Source organism: Colobus angolensis, unplaced genomic scaffold (genome assembly GCF_000951035.1).
Source record: "Colobus angolensis palliatus isolate OR3802 unplaced genomic scaffold, Cang.pa_1.0 Scaffold36, whole genome shotgun sequence".
NCBI lineage: Eukaryota > Metazoa > Chordata > Mammalia > Primates > Cercopithecidae > Colobus > Colobus angolensis.
In genome coordinates, this window is record NW_012116932.1 from 274146 (window position 1) to 280708 (window position 6563).

The window sequence follows — 6563 nt, forward strand, 5'->3', positions numbered from 1 at the left end:
AAAAAATTTAAATTTTCTATTAGCCACATAAGAAAAGTAAAAAGAAACAGGTAAAGTTAGTTTATTAGTTTATTTATTTATTGAGACAGGGTCTCCTTTCCGCCCAGGCTGGAGTGCAGTGGTTCGATCTCAGCTCATTGCAACCTCCGCCTCCCAGGCTCAGGTGATCCCCCTGCCTCAGCCTTCTAAGTAGCTGGGACTACAGGCACGAGCCACCACACCCAGCTAATTTTTGCATTTTTTTGAGAGATGGGGCTTCACCATATTGGCCAGGCTGGTCTCGAACTCCCAAGCTCAAGCAATCCACCTACCTTGACCTCCCAAAATGCTGGTATTTGAGGCATGAGCCACTGTGCCCAGACTGAATTATTCTAATAGAATTGTAGACCTGCTGGGCACAAAAGCTCCTGCCTATAATCTCAGCTACTCGGGAGGCTGAGGCAGGAGGATTGCTTGAGGCCAGGAGTTCCAGACCAGCCTGAGCAACATGGCAAGACCTTGTCACTAATAATAATAAAAAAAAAAAAAATTAAAAAAATTGGCATGGCATTGTGGTGTGTGCCTGTAACCCCAGCTACTCGGGAGGCTGTTGGTGGGAGGATCACTTGAGTTTGGGAGTTTGAGGCTGCAGTGAGCTTTGATCGTGTCACTGCATTACAGGCTGGGAGACAGAGCAAGATCCTGTATCTTAAGAAAGAAAAGACATTTTGCACATTATTTCCCTTGGAATCTGGTCAATATTCTACACTTTCATGTGTTTCAATTGAAGGGCTCAAAGGCCACACGTGGCCAGCGGTGACTGCATCAGACAGCACAAGTGCAGAGAAACAGACATTTGAATAAAGACTGGGAGAAAGCAACGGAGGCAAGAGAGTGAGCCATACAAATATGGAAATATGTCAGGGAAAACCCTAGGCAAAGGGAACAGCTGGTACAAAGGTCCAGCTGGTGCAAAGGTCCTCCTCCGCTCTCCCCCTCACTCACTCTGTTTCAGCCACACCAATTCATCCCTGTTCTTCAAATGCACCAAGCTGAACCATGCATTAAATAGCTAGACCATGCCTGGTGTATGTGAGAAACAGGGATGAGTTGGTGTGGCTGGAGCAGAGCGAGCGAGGGGGAGAGTGCGAGGGGAGGAAGGCAGGGAGGTGATGGATGGTGCAGGGCTTTGTGTGTTGTGGAGAGGACTTTGGCTTTTGCTCTGAGTAAGGTGTGAGCCATGGAGGGTTCTGAAGGGAGGAGGGATGTAATCTGACTTGTGTTAAAATACGATCCCTCTTGGGTGCAAGGCCGGAAGCTGGGAGATTGAGGAGGAGGCAACTGCATTGATGGGGGTGAACACTGATGAGCCTGGACCAGGGAGGTTGCACTGGATGCAGCGATAACACTGAGACAAACTCCACCCTGCTTTAGGGAGAGACCACGCCAATGAGTGAGTGAGAGATTCAACTACAAGTCCTCTGACCGCGGGGATAGAGGAGGCAGGGATGAAGAGGAAACGATTACAGCCTGGAGACAGCATTATCGCAGAGCTCATGTCTAGGGAGGCAGCATAGCACAGTCAGAACATCTCAGACGGGTTAAATCCTGGCCCTGCATTTTCTCATTGTGTGACCTTTCCCACTGCCTTAACTTGTTCAAGCCTCGGAAATGCAGATAATCTCACCTCCCTGTGCAATCCCAGCTGGCTCCCAAGACGCATTACCTCACAGCCTCCTCCCGGGAAGGATAAGAAGGAATTAGGAGGGGAACAGGAAGATAAGGGAGGCTTCTCTGGCTAAGAACGCCCTATGGAGGCAGAAGGCTTCACTCAGCGTACGTGGTAGGGGAGAGGCTGGGTGAGCTGGACAGTGGAGGCTGTCAACTAGAGGCTGGGTCTTGTCCTGCGGACAGTGAGAGTCATGTAAGGTTTTGGAGCAGGAAGGGATGTGATTAGGGTTGGCGTTCAGAAGACAAGCCTGACAGCTGAAAGGACAGATTGGTGGTGATGGAGCAGAAGTTAGGAGGGAGCCGCAAGAGCAGGCTGGTGTAATGAGGGCTGGAACTAGGACAAAGGCAGTGGGAGTACAAAAGAGGCCCCGGTTTATATATAGCTGCCATTGATTGCTGTGCTCCAGGGAGCCTGCCTGGGCTCATCAAATCCTCCCTGCATCCCAGTGGTTGGCAGTTTGAGGCCCATTTTACAGAGGAGGAAACTAAAGCCCAGATAAGTTAATCCCACGTGGAGGTTCCTACCGCTGAGTAAGAACTCGAACCCCAGACCAGCCACAAGACTCCAGAATCCCAGTTCTCCACTGTGTCATCCTCTAACTCCTGTGACTAGTTGGGCAGGGTGAGGGGAAAGGGTAGTGGAGAAAGGGAAGAATGGCTCTGGTTCTGAAAGGACCATGGAGCGATGTTCATTCATTTATTCAACAAGGATTTAGTGAGCACCTACTATGTGCCAGATACTCAGAGTTCCTAAAGATGCTGCCAAGAACAAAACAATAATGGGAAAATATATAGTATGTCAGATGGTGTGAAGTGCTATGGAGAACAACATGGCAGCCCCCAGGGCTTCCAATGGAAAGACTGAGCGTGGAGCAGGAGGGAGAAGTGTCAAGGGCGATTCCAGGGTTTTGGCCTGAGCTACCTGAAGGATGGAGTTGCTGTCAATGGAGATGCAGAAGATGGACGAAGAAGATTTCAAGGAAGATCAAGAACTGGGTTGTACACATGTTGAGTTTGAGATGCCAGTTTTCTGTCACTCGTCAGTTAAAATCCTCCAATGGCTTCCATAAGGCGTGGAGTAAAATTTAAACTCTACCATGACCACATGACTTTGCGTGATGTGACTCCTGCTGACCACCTTGTCCCACAACACCCTGGCCACTCCGACTTCCGTTCTGTTCTGCCAGCAGGAAAAGCTCATTTTCTGCTTTATTGAGAATTACTATATTGGCTGTCTCCTCTGCCATCCCCAATCCTTCAACTCTCATCTTTTACCTAGCTGTCCTCTTCGAATCCTTCAGGTTGAAACTCAGATTCTGTCTTCTCAGAGAGAACATCCCTCAACTTCCTAGCTAAAGAGATCCTGCCCCTTCACTACCTGGAATTATACTGTTGGTTTGTTTATTTATTTATTTTTAAGACAGAATCTCCCTCTGTCACCCAGGCTGGCGTGCAGTGGCACAGTCACAGCTCACTGCGGCCTTGACCTCTTGGGCTCAAGCAATCCTTCCACCGTGTCCTCCTAAGTAGCTGGAACTACAGGCATGCACCACCCTACCCACCTAATTTTTTATATATATATTTTTTTGTAGAGACAGGGTCCCACTACGTTGCCCAAGCTGGTCTCAAACTCCTGGATTCAACTGATCCTCTCATCTTGGCCTCCCAGTGTTTGGATTACAGGTGTAAGCCACCATGCCTGGCCATACTGTTCATTAAGTCGTATTTATTATTCATGCCCTCTTCTAGAATGTCAGCTCCAAGAGGACAGGGGCTTTTTTTGGTAGCATCTTTCATGGCCTAGTGGGTACTCAATAAATATTGGGGTGGGTGAATAAGTGAGGTGTGGCAGAGGACAGGTTACGGTAGACCAGATAACCCAGGGTAGATGAGTAAAGTGGAAAAAGCTAAGTGTCCCCAGTGGAGCACTGCAGGAGAGCAACATTTTAAGAGACAAGTAGAGGAAAGAGATTTGTGAGAAAGAGGGAGAAGACACAGACATGGGAGGAGATTCGGTAGAGAATGGCATACCTGACAGTCAAGTTCAAAAGCATTTTGAGGCTGGGCACGGTGGCTCATGCCTGTAATCCCAGCACTGTGAGAGACTGAGGCAGGTGGATCACCTGAGGTCAGGAGTTCAAGATCAGCCTGGCCAATGTGGTGAAACTTCATATGTACCAAAAATACAAAAAATTAGCCAGCCGTGGTGGCAGGCGCCTGTAATCCCAGCTGCTTGGGAGGCTGAGGCAGGAGAATCACTTGAACCCGGGAGGCAGAGGTTGCAGTGAGCCGAGATCTCACTATTGCACTCCAGCCTGGGCGATGAGAGCAAAACTCCATCTCAAAAAACCCAAAAAACAATAGCAACAACAAAAACACACAAAAATAGAAAAGCATTTTGAGAAAGGAACGGTCGTTGGTCTCCAGGACCGCACAGAGATGAGTAAGAGTAAAGGATGAAGAAATGCATTTCATGTGGCATCAGGGTCATATCAGTCTTGCTGGGGCTGATGGTTGAGGGAGAACAAGAGGAGAAGAATTGGAAATGTGAGCCCAGGCAGGACAGGAGATTTTCAGGGTGGCAGAGAACTGAATATGGGTCAAGGGAGAGAAGTTGATGATGTATCTCTTGGCCTTTAGAGAGCTGCACTGCCCAATAAAGTAACCACTAGCTACACATAGCTATTTAAATATAGATTTAAATTCATTTAAATTAAATGAGAAATTCACTTGTACCAGTCACGTTTTAAGTGCTCCCAAGCCACATGTGGACGGTGCATACATAGAACACTTTGATCACTGCAGAAAGTTCCACTGGACTGTGATGTTCTAGCATGTCCATCCCCATAGGGCAGGATTTTTCTTTTCTCTTCTCTTTTCTTTTCTTCTCTTTCCTTTTCTTTTTTCTTTTGTTTTTCTTTTCTTTTCTGTTTACTTTCTTTTTCTTTTCCCTTTCCTTTTTCTTCTTTTTGTTGAGACAGGGTCTCACTCTGTTGCCCAGGCTGGAGCGCAGTGGCACGATCTCGGCTCACTGCAACCTCTGCCTCCCAGGTTCAAGCGATTCTCCTGCCTCAGCCTCCCAAGTAGCTGGGATTACAGGCACTCACCACCATGCCCAGCTAATTTTTACATTTTTAGTACAGGCGGGGTTTCACCATGTTGGTCAGGCTAATCTCAAACTCCTGACCTTGTGATTCACCCGCTTCGGCCTCCCAAAGTGCTAGGATTACAGGTGTGAGCCACCACGCCCAGCCTTCTTTTCTTTTTTAGAGACAGGGTCTTACTCTGTTGCCCAGGCTGGATTCAAACTCCCAGTCTCACGAGATCCTACTGCCTCAGCCTCCTGAGTAGCTGGAACTATAGGCATAAGTCACTGTGCCTGGCTTTGCAAAATTTATTTTTATTTTTTATTTTATTTTTTAGAAATTTTCATCTGTTTTGTTCATAGCATCTCCAGCACCTAATGCTGTGCCTGGCATACAGTAGGTACTCAATAAATGTTTACTGAATGGCTAATGAAACAAAAATGTAGAAAAGTGTGGTTGATAACTAACAAAGTATATTCTAGAAGAGGTGGAAGGCTCAGTATTTAAAGAAAAGAGTCCAGGCGTGGTGGCTCATGCCTGTAATCCCAGCACTTTAGGAGGCTGAGGCAGGAGGATTGTTTGAGCTCAGGAGTTCAAGACCAGCCTGGGCAACATAAGGAGACCCTATCTCTACAAAAAATATAAAAATTAGCCAGCCATGGTGGTGCACTCCTCCAGCTACTCGTGAGGCTGAGGCAGGAGGATCACCTGAGTCTGGCAGGTTGAGGCAGCAGTGAGCTGTGATTGTGCCACTGCACTTCTGCCTGGGCATCAGAGTGAGACCTTGTCTCTTTAAAAAAAAAAAAAAAGAAAGAAAAAAAAAATAGTGGAAGACACAGTTGTCCATCCAAGAGCCACCACCCACCCCCTTCCTTGCTGGCAGAGCACACCTCCCATCAAAGAGGCAGAAAATGCCTAATATTCTCTTTTTCCGAAGATTCCTTGCAATGAGAGCACTTGTCACATGACCCAGTTGTAGGTCTAACAGGATCTGGGTGAAAAATCTGCTGGGTGCTTCTGGAAAAGGATTTATTCCCCTTGAGATGAGTTGCATGGTAAGAGATAGCCCTTCCTCTCCCTCTTCTTTGGCCAGATGGTTTGTGTCTGTCTACGTGGATGACTGGGTAAATATCTTTTTATTTTTATTATTTTTTTTAATTTTAATGTAGTTTTTTGAGACGGAGTCTGGCTCTGTCGCCCAGGCTGGAGTGAGTGGCGCCATCTTGGCTCACTGCAAGCTCCGCCTCCCGGGTTCCTGCCATTCTCCTGCCTCCGCCTCCCGAGTAGCTGGGACTACAGGCACCCGCCACTTCGCCTGGCTAGTTTTTAGTATTTTTTAGTAGAGACGGGGTTTCACTGTGTTAGCCAGGATGGTCTCGATCTCTTGACCTCGTGATCCGCCCATCTCGGCCTCCCAAAGTGCTAGGATTACAGGCTTGAGCCACCGTGCCCAGCCGGGAGGGTAAATATCTTAGAACTGAGGCAGTCATTGGCCAAGCATGGTGGCTCACACCTGTAATCCCAGCACTGTGGGAGGCTGAGGCAGGTGAATCACCTGAGGTCAGGAGTTCAAGACCAGCCTGACCAATATGGTGAAACCCCATCTCTACTAAAAACAAAATACAAAAATTAGCCAGGTGCGGTGGCGGGCACCTGTAATCCCAGCTACTCAGGAGGCTGAGACAGGAGAATCACTTGAACCCGGGAGGCAGAGGTTGCAGTGAGCCAAGATCGCGCCACTGCACTCCAGCCTGGGCAACAGAGTGA

At 47.9% G+C, this 6563-nt stretch overlaps 1 protein-coding gene across 1 annotated transcript in view; it reads right to left on the reverse strand.

Annotated features, from left to right (window-relative positions):
* The window catches only part of CACNA1A (calcium channel, voltage-dependent, P/Q type, alpha 1A subunit), a gene marked incomplete at its 5' end in the record, with an annotated part of 337656 nt that overhangs the window by 211735 nt on the left and 119358 nt on the right, over positions 1 to 6563 (reverse strand). The gene's annotated exons all lie outside the window — the stretch shown is intronic.